Source organism: Phaseolus vulgaris, chromosome 11 (assembly GCF_000499845.2).
Source record: "Phaseolus vulgaris cultivar G19833 chromosome 11, P. vulgaris v2.0, whole genome shotgun sequence".
NCBI classification, from domain to species: domain Eukaryota; kingdom Viridiplantae; phylum Streptophyta; class Magnoliopsida; order Fabales; family Fabaceae; genus Phaseolus; species Phaseolus vulgaris.
This window is the reverse complement of record NC_023749.2, coordinates 46451885-46472710: the sequence shown is the minus strand read 5'-3', so window position 1 is coordinate 46472710 and position 20826 is coordinate 46451885. Positions and strand designations below refer to the sequence as shown.

Genomic DNA, 20826 nt, shown 5'->3' with positions numbered 1-20826 from the left:
ATATATGTTGGACCCATTTGAGTTTCAACCTTAATATATAGAAGGTAACAAGTTACTATTCATAGAAAAAAAAAAACCCTCTTTTTTTTTGTCTTTCTTAAAGGATAAGAAAATAATAAATATATTTTATTTCACTTTTTTGTTTTAAATTCAAACTAATTGTCTACTGTCTTTTTAAAACATAAACCTAAGTATTAAATAATATATTTAATTTAGTCTTGTAATTAAGTGTATTTTAAATGTTAAAGAAAAGGAGGTTGTACTTTAATCCGTAACATTGTAGAATTATTATGTTATGTTTATTTGATTTGATTTTTATATTATTTACCTATCAGTTATATTATTAATATCGTATATATAAATGTACATATAATAATTATGTTGATGCGAAAATGCTTCAAAAGTTACTTTCAACCAAGTATTTTAAGAAAAAAGAGCGTGTTTAAAAACTATTATTCACCCTTATATCTTTTTGGTCTACCTTTTTTATCTATATTTATAAAATAAGTTTTAATATTTAAAAATATGAAATTGGTAAAAATAAAATAGCATCATAATATAAATGATTATAGTATATTTAAAATATAACTATGCCACCAGGGGTGTGTTTTATTCCTCACATCAAAAGGCGTAATGAAAAGAAGCAGCCATGTTTGACATTGGTAGCCTGCCCAAGAACCAACAGGCATTGAAAAAGTTCAACTAATGAGAAAATAATAATGTGAATGAAGAACTAAAGTTCCTAAAATTACGATAAGGAAGTTTCCTTCTCTTAACCCACACCCTTTTCATCAATCAGTGTCTCTCATTCCAGGTTGGTTCAAACCGTAATCGATGTTCAAGGGGTATATATACGTTTTATCTACAGAGCATATACATCAAAATATTTATAATTACAAGTTTAAGTATAATACTATTTATATATTTCAATATATTTATTCAAATAATACAATATTATATCTAACCATATGCGTGTTCTGAAGTTCAAGGACGTACAATTATGAAACAACAACTGAGAAATTATTAGAACATGTAGCACAATGACGCTGTGAACACACGTAACAATGATGCAGGTTTTCGGCTTTGAGGCTGAGCTATTCAATGCCATATTTCTTGCTTAAGAGGTGGAAAACAACTCTCAAACAAATTACATCATGTGCACATAGGAGATAGGAGGTCTTAAGTTTTGCTCTTTGGATTTGCTTACATCCTGTTTGTTGTTGGTAATCTGGTAGCATGGTCCCATTGTTGTTTGGGCTGTTGGTACCATTTTATGTATGTGGGATGTAACTTTTACTAGTATTAGATGTATTATATTAATCTATATGTTTTCTTTGTCATGTTTGTGTTTTGGTGGTTGATGGTAGTGTTAGACATCTCAAAGATTCAACTTTAGTGTTTGATGAAGTCTTGTTGGAGACTTCTTGTCTTAAGTGTTTAGGTAGTTTAGTTTTTATTTTGTGTGTCTTTATTTATCTTTTGCCTTAATAAATGATGATTAATCCAAGAAGAAATATTTTTTAACTATGTTTTTCAATTGGTTAAAAAGTTTTTCAACTAGTTTTAATTTGTTTTCTGAAAAATTAGAGGTTTTTAATATGTTATCTTTTAAATCAATTGATTGAAAATATTAAACAAAATTTAGATTTTTCTAAAATATGTTTTATGTACTGAAAAACCATGTTTTAATATGTAAAATGTTTTTAGTTTGAATACTTTCTATTTTGCGAAAAATCAGTTTTCATGTATATTACATTTTTTAAGTGAAATCAACAGATTGTTTCATTTTGTTAACAGATTAATTTTACTTAACTGCACTCTTTTGTTAAAAATTGTTTCTGTTAATCTTCTTTAAAATGGTCTGCATTATTTTAGAAAAAAAAATCACACCACTTACTTTTTTACGTATGTGAGAGCCTTAGTGAGAAACGTTTTTCAAAGAATTAGTCTTTGAAAAATCTTTGAGTTTTCTGGGCGCAAAACCTTCATTGTTTAGGTTGAGGTCAAAGATAAGAGGTCTTAAGTTTTGCTCTTTGGATTTGCTTATCTTGTTTGTTGTTGGTAATCTGGTAGCATGTGTAAGAAATTATGTAAATTAATTTCTATAAAGTGACTCACATGACTTAGAGTTTGGGCTTTGGGCCCGAATATAATTTAATAATAATAATAGAATTAAAGGGTCTATTGGTTAACGTAAGAAATATATATCTGATGATACCTAATGAAAACCTACATCTGATAGAGATTGGGAATTAAGAGTAAGAGGGTTCTGTCTCTGCAAATAAACGTTGTCTCACTTTTAGCCATCAAGAACGTGTGTGACAATAACGTATTTGCTAAGAGATAGATTAGGGCAAAGGAGATAAAGTAACTGCTCAAATAGGATCACTCATGAATCAAGGTAAGTACCTATTCCTTCTTTATTGTATGAATATGTGTGAGAATCATGATATGACAAGATCTATATGTGAACATAAATGTATGCGTTCATTATCATGTTTTTTATTTACAGCATGGTCCCATTGTTGTTTGGGCTGTTGGTACCATTTTATCTATGTGGGATGTAACTTTTAGATTTAATTAGCTTATTTGTTTCTACATTTATGGTCAATATTCAATTTAGTACATGGCTTTTAAAAAAAACAATTTGGTCCCTGTTAAGTCACACAAAACGAGCGTTAAGTGATGCTTATGTGGCAGAGACGTGTCAAGTGACGTGGATGGTTACATTAGTTTAGTCAAGAATGAATTGGGGGGGGGGGGTGGGGTTAGGATTACAGTAATTTCAATTGGAGATTACGAATTGTAAGCATGATTAGAGTTTCTAGGATACGAGGTGCGATTGTGAACAAGGATCTAGAGGTGCGCTCCTGTGGTGTGATCGTGAGGTTCGATTATGTAGTTCGATTGTAGAAAAATGTAGAAAACGTCGATAAACCACCACTTCATGGACCTTCCCGAAACAACACTATGTCGAGAAGGAACCCATGTTCGAGAATCCTCTAACTCCAAGCGACATGGGGAAGCTCATCCGCCTCGTAATCCCGAAGCAGCACGTCGAAAAGTACTTTTTGCTCAATGGTGGCGGCGGCGACTCGGGCGAGTGCAAGGGGGCTCCTATTGAGTTTTTAGGATGAGTCGGGTAAGTGCTGGCGGTTTCGCTACTCCTATTGGAACAGTAGCCAAAGCTATGTGCTCACCAGAGCGACATTTTCTACGATTAGGGTTTTTCACCTCTCTCTGCCACATAAACAGTATTTGACGTCGTAAGGTCAAACTTAACGAAAATGACCAATTTGGATACATTTTAAAAAACATATGGACCAAATTGATTTTTTTAAAAATCAATGTACTAAATTGAATATTGGCCCTAAATGTAGGGATAAGGTAATTAAATCTAACTTTAACTAGTAATAGATGTACTATATTAATCTATATGTTTTCTTTGTTATGTTTGTGTTTTGGTGGTTGATAGTTGTGTTGGACATCTCAAAGATTCAACTTTAGTGTTTTGATGAAGCCATGTTTAATGTAGGTTTTAATGTCATGATTTTGTTCACAAATTCAACATGTCATGCACGTGCAACAAATTACAAAAGAGTTTCAACAAATGGTATTGAATCAATATGCATAGACTATCTATGTTTGCCTATTGTGCACGTTGCACAATTCATTGTCATGACACTCTTCACTTCTTTAGGTGTTTCTTGGTTTTGTAAGTGTTGTGTGTTGTCAGTTTCCAATAACTAGTTATGGAAGACTATGTTGGAATCCATTTGAGCTTCAATCTTAATATACAAGGTAACAAGTTGATATTCAAAGAAAAAAAAAACCTCCTTTTTTTTCCTTTTTATAGGATAAGAAAATAATAAATACCTTTTATTAATTTGACACTTTTTGTTTTAATTCAAACTAATTATTATCTACAGATGCTACTGTTTTTCAAAAGCATAAATCTAAGTATTAAATAATATTTAATTTAATCTTTTAATGAAGTGTATTTTAAATGTTAAATAAAATTAAGAAGGTTATACTCTATGAGGCTCGGACACTTCTTTTAAATGGTGTGTCCGTGTCAGATAAACATATCCGACACCGGCACTCATATGACACTCGTAAGACACATATCGGTGAAGTGTTAAATTCAAAAAATATTTTTTGGATTTCTAACAATTTTAACACGTTTTAATACAATTTTAAAAAGGAAAAATACTTTAATTTTTTAAATATTCAAACTTATTGTATAAATTTTTAGTATGATTATAAAAATAAGGAACAAATTCTTTTGAACCACTATGAAAAACATCTTTCTGCTCTAAAAAAAACTGAAACATACTTATGTACATAAATATTTATTGTCTATTTATATAATTTATAATTATATAATATATATCTCTTTATCCTACATTTTAAAAATTATTGATAACTTCGTGTCCGTGTCCGTATCATATGAGTGTTTGTGATAAATAAACTATACTTCTATGAAACCACACCCTTTTCTTCCATGGGTGTGTTAGCTTTGAGAAAGTTTCCTTGTCTCAACCACGCCCTTTTCGTCAATTAATGTGTCAGCAAGGCTTTCCATGCTGGTTAAAGCTGTAATCCTTGTTCGAGAGGTATACGTTTTTTTATCAGGGAGTATTTATATCAAAATATTTATAATTACAAATTTATGAATAGTTAAAAATGTTTTTTTTCTGTTCTTGTTTGGTGGTAAGAGAATAATAAATATCTTTTATTAGTTTGATTTTTTTGTTTTAAATTCAAACTAATTGTCTATAGATGTTACTGTTCTTTTAAAACATAAATATAAGAACTAAAAAATATTTGATTGGTCTTTTAGGTGTAGTTTAAATGTTAAATAAAAGGATGTTGTAGTTTAATCCGTAATATTGTAGAATTGTTATCTTATGTTAATTTCATCTTATTTTTTATATTATTTACCTATCATTTATTTTATTAATATATTGTGTAAATGTACATATAATAACTATATTGGACGAAAATGCTTTAAAAGTTATTATTCACCCTTATATCTTTTTGGTCTACTTTTTTTTATCTATAAAATAAATTTTAATATTTTAAAATATAAAATTGTTAAAGTTAAAATAGCATCATAATATAAATGATTATAGTATATTTAAAATATAACTAAGCAACCCGGGGGTGTGTTGACATCAAAAGGCGTAACGAAAAGAAGAAAAGAAGCAGCCATGTTTTTCCATTGGGTAGCCTGTGAGTGCTCAACAACCAACAGGCATTGAAAAGAGTTGAAATAATAATGTGAATGAAGAGCTAAACTTCCGAAAATTACGATAAGGAAGTTTCCATCTCTCAACCCACACACCCTTTTCATCATTGAGTGTTTCGCCAAGGATTTTCCAGGTTGGTTCAAACCCTAATCCTTGTTCAAGGGGTATATATACGTTTTATCTACAGAGCATATACATCAAAATATTTATAATTACAGGTTTAAGTATAATACTATTTATACATTTATTCAAATAGTACAATGTTATATCTAACCATATGCGTGTTCTGAAGTTCAAGGACGAACAATTAGGGAACAAGAACTGAGAAATTATTAGAACATGTAGCAGAATGACGCTGTGCATACACGTAACACAGATGCAGGTTTCTGGTTTTGAGGCTGAGCTATTCAATGCCATTTTTCTTGCTCAAGAGGTGGAAAACAACTCTCTAACAAATTACACCATCTTCACATAGGAGGTCTTAAGTTTTGCTCTTTGAATTTGCTTATATCTTGTGTTTGTTGTTGGTAATATGGTACGTAGCATCCTCCCATTGTTGTTTGGGCTGTTGGTACCATTTTATCTATGTGGAATGTTACTTTTACTAGTAATACATGCACTATCTTAATCTATATGTTTTCTTTCTCATACTTGTTGCCTTAATGTGTTTAATTTAGTTTTTATTTCGTGTGTCTTAATTTATCTTTTATCTTAATAAATAATGATGAATCCAAAAAATAAATATTTTTTAACTGGTTAAATTTTTTTTTAATTAGTTTTAGTTTAATTTTTGGAAAATTAGAGGTTTTTAATTTGTTATCTTTTAAATTAATTTATTAAAAATATTTAACAAAATTTTGATTTTTCTAAAATATGTTTTATATACTGAAAAATCATGTTTTAATATGTAACATAAGAAATGTTTTTAGTTTGAATATTTTCTATTTTGAGAAAACTCAGTTTTAATCTATATTATATTTTTTTAAGTGAAATCATCAGATTATTTTAATTTGTTAAGAGGTTGATTTTACTTAACTGGACTTATTTGATAAAAGTTGTTTCTGTTAATCTTCTATAAAAGAGTCTTCATTATTTCAGAAAAAAATTCACACCACTTACATTTTACGTATGTGAGACTTAGTGAGAATTTTTTTTTTTTAAAGAATTAGTCTTTTAAATATCTTTTGAGTTTTCTGGAGACAAAACCTTTATATAATACTCAACAATTAAGTCTAGAACACTAGAAATAAAACTAAAAAAAATAAAAGAAAACTATAGAAAATAAAAATAAAGAAGGATTCAATAGCATATTTTCCCCGAAAAGGATGCCGTTTTGATAATTGTTCAGTCGCGCTCAGTTTTGAGAATTCAGCCTTGGATTAAGTGATAAGAAAATGATAAATAATACTTTTCATTTATTTTACTCTTTTGTTATATTTCAAATTAATTGTCGATAGATGTAAACAAGAGGATGTTGTAGTTTAGTGTAAATGTACATATAATAATTATGTTGGGGGAAAATGCTTTAAAAGTTATTTTCAGCGAAGTATTTAAAAATAAATAAATTCAACGAGGGTGTTTAAAAATTATTATTCACCCTTAAATCTTTTTTATCTACTTTTTTTTATCTACATTTAAAATTGTTAAAAATAACTTTGCCTCATACATAAATTATTATAATATATTTAAGATATAAATACTCATCAAAATATTTACAAGTTTAAATAGAACATTATTTATATACTTAAATACATTTATTCAAATAGTACAATTTAATATGTAACCATATATATGCGTGTTCCGAAGTTCAAGGACTTACAATTAAGAAACAACAACTGAAAAAACTATGAATAATTATTTATATTTGGAAAGACTTAGCACCCTTAGTCTTTGTTCCACCCAAGGTTATACCTTGAAGTTGCTTAGATGACCTATAAGTTGTCTATTATTTAATGTGATTTTTCTTAGGGTTTTATTAATAAAGATATAGTAAGTGCACTAAGTGAATAAATATTGAATTGAATAACCTTAGTTTTATTTTTACATTTGTGAATGCATATATAATTATATATGTTTCACTTCTGGAGTTGTTCTTGTTCTCTCCTTGTTTAACTTGGGAGTATAGTTATACAAGCAAAAAAATTATAGTTTTACTGCCAAAATTGTAGAGGCAATCTCAAGAGGTCATAAAAAAAGCTTGATGCCAAAATGGAACAAAGAAAAATAAACTAGAGATTCACAATAATTAGTTACTTGAGTATGTGTTAAAATGTAAGTACGATTAAATTTAATTTAATTAATAAAGTAAATTATTAGTAAGTTTTTGTTTTGTGCTTGTCAGTGTTTCAGAATTTAATTTTATAAACTTATAAGTTGGTACAACGGAGGTTTTAAAATCTATTATATTTATGAAAATTTTAAAATTTAATATCGTTTTTTATTCTATGAAAGTTTTATGGAGATTCTAATATTCATGGTATTTTGTGAAGATTTCTGAAATTCATAGCATATTATGAAGCTTCTAAAGTACTATTACATTTAATTTAATTTAATTAACAAAGTAAATTATTAATAAGTTTTGGTTTTATGATTGTGGGTATTTCAGAATTTTATGATTAGTTTTATATATGTTGGTACATCGAAACTTTTCAAATCCATTATATTTTATAATAGTTTTAAAATCTATATAATCTTATATTTTACGATAATTGTATGGAGGTTATGATATTCATGATATTTTATTGAAGATTTTGAAATTTATAATAGTTATATGAAGTCCTGAAACTAATAATACTTATGGAGGTTTTTAAATTTATGATAATTAACAAGGATTTAAAAATCTTTTTTTGTTAAATATTGATTTTTCTTGAAATTTAAAAATAGTTTGTTTGGAGAATCTACATATCATATAAATAATTTAATAGAAATTTTAATTATTATTTAGATAAAAATAAATCTCCGTTAAAATATTTTTTATTGTAGTTTATATCCTTTTGTTTACCGTTTTATCTATATTTATAAAATAAATTTAAATATTTAAAAATATCAGATTGTTAAAAATAATTGCATCATATATAAATTATTATAGTATATTTAAAATATAACTATACATAAAAAAATTATAATTACAAGTTTAAATATCATACTATTATATATTTAAATACCTTTATACAAATAGTACAATTTTATATTTTATATGTAACCATATACGTGTTCTGAGGTTCAAGGACTTATAATTAAGAAGTAACAACTACTGAGAAATTATGAGTAATTATTTATATTTGGCAAGACTTGTCACCCTTAGTCTTTGCCAAAGGTTATATATGGAAGTTACTGAGAAATTATGAATAATTACTTTTATTTGGCAAAGACTTGTCACCCTTAGTCTTTCCCAAAGGTTATACATGGAAGTTGCCTAGATGACCTATAAGGTCTATACTTTTATTTGGCAAAGATTTGTCACCCTAATTTCTATTATTTAATAATATTCATAATATTTAATATATTATAATAATTAATAACGTAAATTATTAATAAGTTTTGTGTTTGTCTGTGTTTCAGAATTTGATATGATTGGCTTTATATGTTGTTACAACATAAGTTTTGAAATCCATTATATTCTATGAAGGTTTTAAAATCAATATCATCTTATATTATATTTTATGAAGGTTGTGTGGAGTTCTGATATCTTATGAAGATTTTGAAATTTATAGTATGTTATTCAGAAACTTAGTATTTTATGGAGATTTTTAACAAAGATTTAAAAGTCTCAGTTGATAAATATTGACTTTTCTTAGGATTTAAAAACGCTTTGAGGCACGTTTCCAACAGATGATGTGGTTGGGGAATTGACTTAATGGAAATTTAATCATTACTTATATAAAAATATAAACTTATACTAAAATTATTTTTTCTTGTAGTTTTATTTTTTTATACAATTTTATCTATATTTATAAAATAAATTTTAATATTTAAAAATATCAAATTGTTAAAAATAACTTTGCATCATATATAAATTATTATAGTTATTTTTTCTCTGCAATGATATAAATTATTATAGTATATTTAAAATATAATTATACATAAAAATAAATTATAATTACAGGGTTAAATAAGAAGAAGCTCTTATGGGTTCAATATCCGTCCTTAGGGACCATTTATTACTTCGGACTCGATACGTTTGTCAAAATTAAGTAATCCAGTTTTTGACGTCGTAGCCGATGAAAAATTTTGTTAAAATTTGAAAGTACAAATTCCTAAACATATTTTTTAGTGTTTTAATTTTTATTTCATATTTTTTTAAATTTTCTTATTTTATAAATATTTATTATTTTTATTGCTAGTTATTCCTTATTCTAATCTTTGGGTGAGTTGTTTTATATATAATATTAAAAGGACATGTTTCTAAGGATCAATTGCAATTTGAAACGGAAATTGAAAACATAGCTCAGAAGAACAGGGTTAAAAAGAGAAAAGCATAGCAAGGAGAAATTAGAGAAGAATCATCAATCACTTCTACCCTTCACATTGAAACTATTCAGGAAGAAAGCAACATGTCTGAAGCACAACCACTACAACTTAGAAGAAGACTTGGAGATTATGCTATGTACTAGGGGCCAAGGCATTTTTCTAGTATTGCAATACCTGGTACCACTAAGGCCTTGGAGATGAAACCTGCATTCCTCAGTTTGATCAGTACTCATCAATTTATAGTAATGGACCATGAGGATTTGTATACACATTTGTCTACATTTTATGAGTGGAGATAATGGGGTTTCAATCAGGTGATATAAAATATGCTTATTTGCGTTTGTTTCCTTTTTCATTGGTAGGAAAAGCGAAGGAATGACTCAAATCCCATATGAATCAGAGCCTCACTAGTTGGAAAGATGTACAGGAGAAAGTTTTACAGAGATTTTTCCACTATCCCGCTACATCAAAGCAAAGTCTGATATTTCTATGTTTAGACAAGGATCAGATGAAGCCTTTTGTGAAGCATGAGAAAGGTTTAAAGCGATGCTGAGAAAATGTCCAAATCATGAGTTTGAAGATATTGCACAATTAAACATCTTTCATAATGGCCTCATATCTAACACAAAAATGCTTCTAGATGTTGTAGTTGGCACTAAGATGATGGTTGTCAATGTAGAACAAGCGACAAAGTGTTGTAAAACGAAGCTCCGGTATTGCAAATAAAAACAAGGCATGCGAGAAAACCCTAAAATCAAACGCATTGAGATTTTTGTTGCGAAATCCAAAACTGAAATGTTACCGTTGCAAGTGCACGTTCTGCTTCACCTGGTCTTTCGGAATCGTTGCTGCAGTGGAGAAGTCGTTCCGCCCCTGCTTTGCTGGATTTTCGGAGGTTGAAGAAGTGGTGCCGTTGGAACCTGAAATCGCGCCACCAATGGCTGCTGGAACGTGGGTTGTGGCCGTTTGGGCTGCTACCATTTTCCCTATATAAGCAAGGGTTTCCCTCATTCAGAAATCGCATCTCTCCCACACACCTCTTCATCTTCTTCCTCCGATCACCATCTTCTCCTTTTCCCAATTTCCATTTTTCACTTTCTCTCTCCTCTTTATTTTAATATTATAATATTTCTGGGTTCTATTTGATATTACTCTTTTAAAGAGAAACTTGCTAGTTCTGATCCTCGGAAATTACCGGGAAGTTCCTGTTGTATCCTGGGGGACTTACGCAATACACCGCGGATAAGTCCTTACGGACAGTGATTACTCACGCCTCAGGGAAATCTTTTGTTCGTTTTAAAGCCTAATTTACTACAATCGTAAGGACTTATGGCTGAAAATCCGAACAACAACGACAACACCGCTACGGGAACATCAAATGTTGCTTCCGCAACGCAAACCATTTTTGCGAAACCTTTTCCGGACGTCTCCAAAATTGAAGTCTTCACCGGTCAGAACTTCCGACGTTGGCAAGAACGCGTGTCCACCCTATTGGACATGTACGGAGTTGCTCATGCACTTACAAATGCCAAACCCGACTCAACCACGGCTGCGAAATAAGTTGACGACTGGATCCATGCGAATAAGGTATGTTGTCACACTTTACTTAGTGTGTTATCTAACGATCTGTTCGATGTTTATGCTTCTTATAAGAATGCGAAAGATATTTGGGATTCTCTTATCCTCAAATATACTGCCGAAGACATCGTCAGACAAAGGTTCGTAATTGCAAAATACTACCGCTGGGAGATGATCGAAGGCAAAGACATCAAAATCCAAATAAACGAATATCACAAGCTGATTGAAGATATCAAAACTGAAAGCATAAAATTGCCAGATGAATTCGTGTCCGAACTCTTGATCGAAAAGCTTCCGCAGTCTTGGACGGATTACAAACAACAACTGAAGCACAGACAGAAACAAATGTCTCTATCAGATTTGATCACCCACATCATCATTGAAGACACAAACAGGAAGGAGTGCGCTGCTGCAAAGGCCAAAGCTTTGTCTGCCAAAGCAAACGTGATAGAAGACAAACCAGCTCCAAAAAGGTACGAGAAAAAATTTGATCACAAAAAGAAACCTAATAATAAATTCTCTCGTCCTAGTGGAACTAACCCCACTTTCAAGAAAAAAGGTAATTGCTTTGTATGTGGAAAGCCAGGTCATCATGCACCTCAGTGCAGACATAGGGCTAAAAACGACTATCCTCCTAAGGCAAATCTAGCCGAAGGGGAAAATACTATTGTGGCAGTCGTTTCACAAGTAAACCTTGTGACAAATGTGAGCAAATGGGTGGTAGACTCTGGGGCTACCAGACACATCTGTGCAAACAGAGATGTGTTCACCTCCTACACAAGTGTGGGGGATGGAGAAGAACAAGTATATCTCGGTGACTCCAGGACAACTCCTGTCCTAGGAAAAGGAAAAGTTCTTCTGAAGCTCACATCTAGTAAAACTCTAGCTTTGAATGATGTGCTACATGCGCCATCAATTAGAGTTAATTTGGTCTCTGTGGCATTACTAAGCAAAGTTGGGGTTAAAGTGTCATTTGAATCTGACAAGATTGTTATGACAAAAAACAATGTTTTTGTGGGAAAGGGATATTGTGATCAAGGCCTTTTGGTATTAAACATTTCTGAAATTATGAATGAATCTAAATCTTCTGCTTATATTGTTGACTCGTATGATATATGGCATGCTAGATTAGGACATGTGAATTCTTCGTATGTTATAAAATTGCAACGACTAGGATTAATCAACATGCATGACAAACAAAGTAGTAAATGTGATGTATGCGTAGAATCTAAAATAACGAAGAAAACATGTCACTCTGTAGAACGTCAAACTGAAATTCTTGGTTTAATTCATACCGACCTTGCTGATTTAAAACAAACCATGTCTAGAGGTGGTAAAAATTATTTTGTAACCTTTATAGATGATTTTTCTAGATACACCAAAGTGTATTTAATTAAACATAAGGATGAAGCTTTTGACATGTTTTTAACTTATAAAGCGGAAGTAGAAAATCAACTTAATAAGAAAATTAAGAGAATTAGATCAGATAGAGGTGGTGAATATGTTTTATTTAATGACTATTGTGTAAAAGAAGGTATTATTCATGAAGTAACCCTACCATATTCACCTGAGTCTAATGGAGTAGCTGAAAGGAAAAATAGGACTCTTAAAGAAATGATGAATGCCATGCTTATTAGTTCTAATGCTCCTGATAATTTATGGGGTGAATCTCTGCTTACTACGTGTTTTTTACAAAATAGGATACCACATAGGAAAACTGGTAAAACACCCTATGAGTTGTGGAAAGGTTATCAACCTAATTTGAAATACCTAAGAGTGTGGGGGAATTTAGCTAAAGTGATGTTACCTGATCCTAAGAAAAGAAAAATAGGCTCTAAAACATCTGATTGTATGTTCTTAGGATATGCAGAACATAGTGCTGCCTATAGGTTTCTAGTTCTTAATAGTGATATAATTGAACGTAACACTATAGTAGAAACGGAAAACGCTGAGTTCTTTGAACACATATTTCCTCTAAAGAGTAGTGGTACATCTAAACAACCTATAGATAGTGCTAGTGATACCTTGAGTGAGGATATTAGAAGAAGTAAAAGACAGAGAAAGGAAACATCTTTTGGAGATGACTTTTATACTTATCTAGTTGAGAATGATCCAATAAGTTTTGTAGAAGCTATTAGTGCTCCTGATGCTAAACATTGGGATAAGGCCATTAAAACTGAGCTTGATTCAATTAAGAAAAATAATACGTGGACCTTAGTAGATCTGCCTAAAGGAGCAAAACCCATTAGTTGTAAGTGGATCTTTAAGAAGAAGTACCATCCTGATGGATCCATAGAGAAATATAAGGCAAGATTAATGGCTAAAGGTTTTACTCAAAAACATAACATAGATTACTTTGATACTTTTGCACCTGTTACTAGGATTTCCTCTATCCGTGTGTTGCTAGCCTTAGCATCTGTCCATAAGTTAGTAATTCACCAAATGGATGTTAAAACAGCTTTTCTGAATGGTGAATTAGAAGAGAAAATTTATATGACTCAACCCGAAGGATGTGAAGTTCCAGGTCAAAAGGATAAGGTATGCAAACTTTTAAAATCTGTGTATGGTTTGAAACAAGCACCAAAACAATGGCATGAAAAACTTGATAATGTTTTACTTTGTGAAGGTTTTTCTACCAATGATGTTGATAAATGTGTGTATTCTAGATCTGAAAATGATGAATATGTCATTATATGTTTGTATGTGGATGACATGCTAATTTTTGGTACATGCAATGATATAGTTTTTAAAACAAAATTGTTTCTTGGATCTAAGTTTGAGATGAAAGACATGGGTGAAGGAAGTGTCATTCTAGGAGTTAAAATCATAAGGAAGGGAGATAGTATATTACTATCCCAAGAAAAATACACTGAGAAACTTCTAAAGAAGTTTGGTTACTACGACTTTAAGTCAGCGAGTACTCCTTATGATGCTAACTCTAAATTAAAGAAGAACAGAGGAGAATCTATTTCTCAAACTCAGTATGCCCAGATAATTGGGAGCTTATTGCATTTAAGGAGCTTTTCTAGACCAAATATTGCTTATGCAGTAGGTAGATTGAGTAGATACACTCAATGTCCTAGTTAGGATCATTGGAAAGCACTTGCGAGACTCATGAAATACTTGAGAGGTACAATGGATTATGCCATTGAATATAGTGGATTTCCCGCTGTGCTAGAAGGGTACAGTGATGCTAACTGGATCTCTGATTCAGATGAGACAAAATCCACTAGTGATTATGTATTTACACTTGGGGGTGGTGCAGTTACATGGAGATCAGCTAGGCAAACTATTATTGCAAGATCAACAATGGAATCTGAGTTTGTTGATCTAGAAATGGCTGGTAGTGAAGCTGAGTGGTTGAAAAACTTCTTAGCAAACATTCCTTTAGGAATGAAACCAACCCTATCTGTATCAATGCATTGTGATTGCCAATCGGCAATAGCTATAGCTAAAAATAAGAGCTATAATGGAAAGAATAGACATATACAATTAAGACACAATTTGGTGAAACAACTATTAAAGAGTGGAACGATTTCTATTGACTATGTCAAGTCAGAACGGAATCTGGCGGATCCTCTGACAAAATCCCTAGGGAGAAAAATGATTTTAGAAACATCGAGGGGAATCGGACTTAAGCCACTTGCAAACAAACAAGTGATGGAAACCCAACCTTTGTGATTGGAGATCCCATGAATAAGGTTCATATGGGTAAAAACAAGTCACTTGTTAGTTCTGCTAGCACTAATATTGAATTTTAAATCAATTTTGTCCATTCCTATGCTGTGTGTGAAAGTGCTAGATACTGCATAATCGAGAGGATAAACTTTGTGGTTAAAATTCAGAGATAAAAGAGTTTTAATGATTTACAAAGTTTTAATGATTTTCATATCCCTTATGGGTGGTGTATAATTTGCAGCATACACTTGATGAAATCACCTATATGAGTGTCAAGTGGGGCCGCTTGCATGAGATCTTGGCAAAATCTCTATAGCACTCATGAATACCGGGCACGCACATGGCCTAGTAGCGCAACACAGCGATAACAACAAGTAACGTGGGGGTGTATTGTGATTGATAAACCTCTAACACATACTAAGTGTCTTGGTTCATATAGCTTGCTATACCAACTACACTATGTGTTACGTTCATTAATCTAAGACTGGTTCATATAGCTTGCTATACCAGATCTGATGCATTACATTTTAGATGAACCCAGAATATTCTTTTTGTTTCAATATCTCTATGTTTTATCTTTTGCAATATGTGGGGGATTGTTGTAAAACGAAGCTCCGGTATTGCAAATAAAAACAAGGCATGCGAGAAAACCCTAAAATCAAACGCATTGAGATTTTTGTTGCGAAATCCAAAACTGAAATGTTACCGTTGCAAGTGCATGTTCTGCTTCACCTGGTCTTTCGGAATCGTTGCTGCAGTGGAGAAGTCGTTCTGCCCCTGCTTTGTTGGATTTTCAGAGGTTGAAGAAGTGGTGTCGTTGGAACCTGAAATCGCGCCACCAATGGCTGCTGGAACGTGGGTTGTGGCCGTTTGGGCTGCTACCATTTTCCCTATATAAGCAAGGGTTTCCCTCATTCAGAAATCGCATCTCTCCCACACACCTCTTCATCTTCTTCCTCCGATCACCATCCTCTCCTTTCCCCAATTTCCATTTTTCACTTTCTCTCTCCTCTTTATTTTAATATTATAATATTTCTGGGTTCTATTTGATATTACTCTTTTAAAGAGAAACTTGCTAGTTCTGATCCTCGGAAATTACCGGGAAGTTCCTGTTGTATCCTGAGGGACTTACGCAATACACCGCGGATAAGTCCTTACGGACAGTGATTACTCACGCCTCAGGGAAATCTTTTGTTCGTTTTAAAGCCTAATTTACTACACAAAGATGATTGATGCAATGATATCAACAGTCAATCAAGCCCATAATGATAGATAGATTGAGCAAAAGAAATGAATGTTGGACCTTAATACTTTAGATGCGATTTTGACTCAAAACAAAATCCTGACACAGTAGATTAAAGCTTTGCTTTTTGACCAATCAGATGTCTAAGCTAACACACAAATACAAGTTGCGCATTCTCTTTAGAGTCAACATCAACGAATGAGGTGTGATTTTATGGAGGTGACAACCCAAATGGTCATTGTTCTTACCAGAATAATTCATCTGAATAGAAGAGGAGATTAATTATATGAGCAACTAGGGAAAACAAGGTGATTTCTCCAACAACAAATATCAAAATAATATGCATCAAAGTTGGAGAAGCAATCAAAATCAAGGTTTTGGATGGAAAGATGCTAATCCATCCAACACACAACCTCATTTTTAACAACAACCACTTTATCCTTCAGTTCAGAAGAGAACGAGTACATTCGAGGATACATTGAAAAAATTCATGGAAGCTTTGCATTCCAATCAGAAGAATATTGAAGCTTAAATTAGAAATTTAGAGAGACAGGTGGGAAGCAGTTGGCGGATCCACATAATGGTCAATTTTCAGCCAACACACAGACGAATCCCAAGGAGCAATGTAAGTCAAGTCAATTTGGTAATAGTTATACACTACAAAAAAAAATCAGTATTATCTACGGATTTTTACCCACGGATCTGAGTCCGTAGGTAAATTTAGCATTACCTACGGATATTACCTACGAACAACATTACCTACGAACATTACCCACAGATTCTGAATCCGTAGGTAAATTCAGCATTACTTACCAACTATTACCCACGGATTATGAATCCGTAGATAAATTCAGTATTACCTACCAACTATTACCTACGGATCTTATTACCTACCAACTTTTACCTACGAATCTCTATTACCTACCAACTATTACTCACGAATCTCTATTACCTACGAACTATCACCCACTGATCTCTATTACCTACCAACTATTATCATAATAATTATATACAAAATATTAAAAATATAATATTATATGAAAAATTATAAAATCATAATTCATATTAATAAATAATAATAATCATAACTAATTTATACATATTATTAATATTAATATAATAATTTAAATAAAATAATTAGTATTATATTAATAATATAAATAATATTAATAATAATAATAGTATTAATGATATTAGTAATATAAAAAAATTAATAATATGAGTAATAATAACAATAATAATATAAATACTATTAATAAAAATATATATAAAATTAACATTATTTATAATATTTATTAATATTAATAAATATTTAATAATAGTAATATATATTTATAATATTAATAATATTAATAATATTAATAATATTAATAATATTTAATAATATTTAATAATATTAATAATATTTAATAATATTAATAATATTTAATAATATTAATAATATTTAATAATATTAATAATATTTAATAATATTAATAATATTTAATAATATTAATAATATTTAATAATATTAATAATATTTAATAATATTAATAATATTAATAATATTAATAATATTTAATAATATTAATAATATTTAATAATATTAATAATATTTAATAATATTAATAATATTTAATAATATTAATAATATTTAATAATATTAATAATATTTAATAATATTAATAATATTTAATAATATTAATAATATTTAATAATATTAGTAATATTTAATAATATTAAAAATATTTAATATTATTTAACAATATTAATAATAATTAACAATATTAATAATATTTAACAATATTAATAATATTTAACAATATTAGTAATATTTAACAATATTAATAATATATTAAATTAATATTTAATAATATTTAATAATGTTAAATTAATATTAAATTAATATTTAACAATATTAATAGTATTAACAATATTAATAGTATTTAACAATATTAATAATATTTAACAATATTAATAATATTTAACAATTTTAATAATATTTAACAATCTATACCTATATATATAAAGGGGATTCTCTTCTTAACTACCATCTTAATTTATTTTAATTTTATCTTTATATCTTATTATTTTATTTATCATTTTGTAAAGAGTTTAAATTTTATATCTCAAAGAGTTTAAACATTCTACAATTGCATCTTTTTTTACAATTCATCTTCCACTTTTATCTCATCAAACTTTCTATCATCTTTTTCTCCTTTTCATTAAACTTTTTATCATCTTTTTCTCCGGTTCATCTTCACTTTTATCCCATCAAACTTTCTATCCTCTTTTTTCTCCCGATCATCTTCACTTTTATTCCATCAAAATTTATATAATATTTTTCTCCCAGTCATGTTCACTTTTATTCCATCAAATTTTCTATCATCTTTCTCTCCTATCCCATCAAACTTTCTGTTTTCAAATTCAAATTACCAGAAGTCGCAAGTTCCAGAACCACTTCCGTTCCAGAACCACTTCCGTTCCAGTTTTCAACTATAAAGTATATATTCTGATTTTACTTTTATTGATTATTCATTTATGAATGTCTTTGGCATTATATGATGACAATATTATAATTATTGTGCTCACACAAACAAATAGAACTATTAAAAAATTGAAAGAGAAATCAAGTAACATAAAAAACTGCACCAATGAGAGGGATTACTATATGAGAAAACATATAGGAAGTTTCCATCTAAAGGATAGTGATTGAGAGGCATTGCAGTGATGGGTGAGTTGCAGGGATTATGGTTTGTTCCTTAGAATTCGAAAACTGTTTATCAGGGGTTTAGGGATTACGATGATTTTCTTAACCTATTATATTAATTAATATGTTAGTATTAGTACATAAAACGTATACGAAATTAAAAATTAAAAATTAAATATTCAAAATTCAAAATTTCAAATTTCAAATTTAAAATTCACTAATTTAAATTTAAAATGGTAGTTAAAAGGAGATTCCCTATATATAGATAATTTAAATTTAAAATTTAATATTTAATATTTAAAATTTATTAGTACATAAAACGTATACGAAATTTATTAAAAATTAAATATTAAAAATTTCAACTTCAAATTCAAAATTTTAAATTTTAAATTTTAAATGGTAGTTAAGAGGAGATTCCGGTAATTTAAAATTTAATATTTAAAATTCAAAATTTAGTTTTTACAAAAATTAATAATTAAATGTTAAATTCAAAATTCAAAATTTTAAATTTTAAATGGTAGTTAAGAGGAGATCTACTATATAGGTAATTTAAAATTTAAAATTTAAAATTTAATATTTAAAATTCATAATTTAAAATTCACTATTTTAAATTTAAAATGGTAGTTAAGAGGAGATTCCCTATATATAGGTAATTTAAAATTTAAAATTTAAAATTTAATATTTAATATTTAAAATTCAAGATTTAGTTTTTAAAAATAAAGAAGTTACAAAATAAAAAATATCTCCTCTCATATATTTTTAAAATAATAAAATAAAACATAAATATAAGGATAAAATTTATTCAAAATTTTAAATGGTAGTTAAGAAGAGATCTCTTATATAGGTAATTTAAAATTTAAAATTTAAAATTTAAAATTGAATATTTAATATTTAAAATTCATAATTTAAAATTCACTATTTTAAATTTAAAATGGTAGTTAAGAGGAGATCCCCTATATATAGGGAATTTAAAATTTAAAATTTAAAATTTAAAATTTAATATTTAAAATTCAAAATTTAGTTTTTAAAAATAAAGAAGTCACAAAATAAAAAATATCTCCTCTCATATATTTTTAAAATAATAAAATAGAACATAAATATAAAGATAAAATTTGAATAAAATACTATTAAATAATAAAATTTGAATAAATACTATTAAATAAATATATGGATTAAAATGTTTTTTTTAAATATTTTCATATTTTATATATTTATTTTCACATTTTGAAAAATATATTCTGAATATATTTTTATTTACGCTATCTATTTTTTCCATCTAAATAAATAATATTAAATAATATATACATAAAAATATTTTTTAAATATTATCATATTTTATGTATTTATTTTCATATTTCGTAAAATATTTTTAATTTAGCTATCTATTTTCTGTCCCATACTTTTTTTTTTCTTGCTATATGTATGTTTGCATTGCAACAGTGTTTTTATAATTTGTTGTGCTTTTAGTATTGATTTATATTTTAGAATTTTTTAAATAATTATTCTAATGTTTATTATTATTTTTTTACATTTTAATACATTACATAACCAAATGAAAAATATAAGTGCTTTTTATACATTTATTTTCACATTTTGAAAAATATTCTCTAAAGATATTTTTTTATGCTACTTTTTTAAATAATATATTGATGAAAATGTTTTTGAAAATATTATCATATTTTATATATTTATTTTTACATTTTGCGAATTATTTTATGAAGATATTTCTTAATTATATTTTTTCATTTACATAAACAATATTTAATATATAGATCAAAGTGTTTTTTAAATATTATCATATTTTATATATTTATTTTCACATTTTGTAAAATATTTTCTTAAAATATTTTTAATTTAGCTATCTATTTTCTGTCACATACTAATTTTTTTTTCTTGCTGTATGTATGTTTGCATTG

General features: G+C 28.6%; 1 non-coding gene across 1 annotated transcript; it reads right to left on the bottom strand.

Annotated features, from left to right (window-relative positions):
* Positions 1 to 10192: 10192 nt before the first annotated feature.
* LOC137811593 (small nucleolar RNA R71) lies at positions 10193 to 10297 on the bottom strand. The gene has a single exon (XR_011081106.1). It is a non-coding gene; the product is annotated as a small nucleolar RNA R71 (small nucleolar RNA).
* Between the last annotated feature and the right edge of the window lie 10529 nt (positions 10298 to 20826).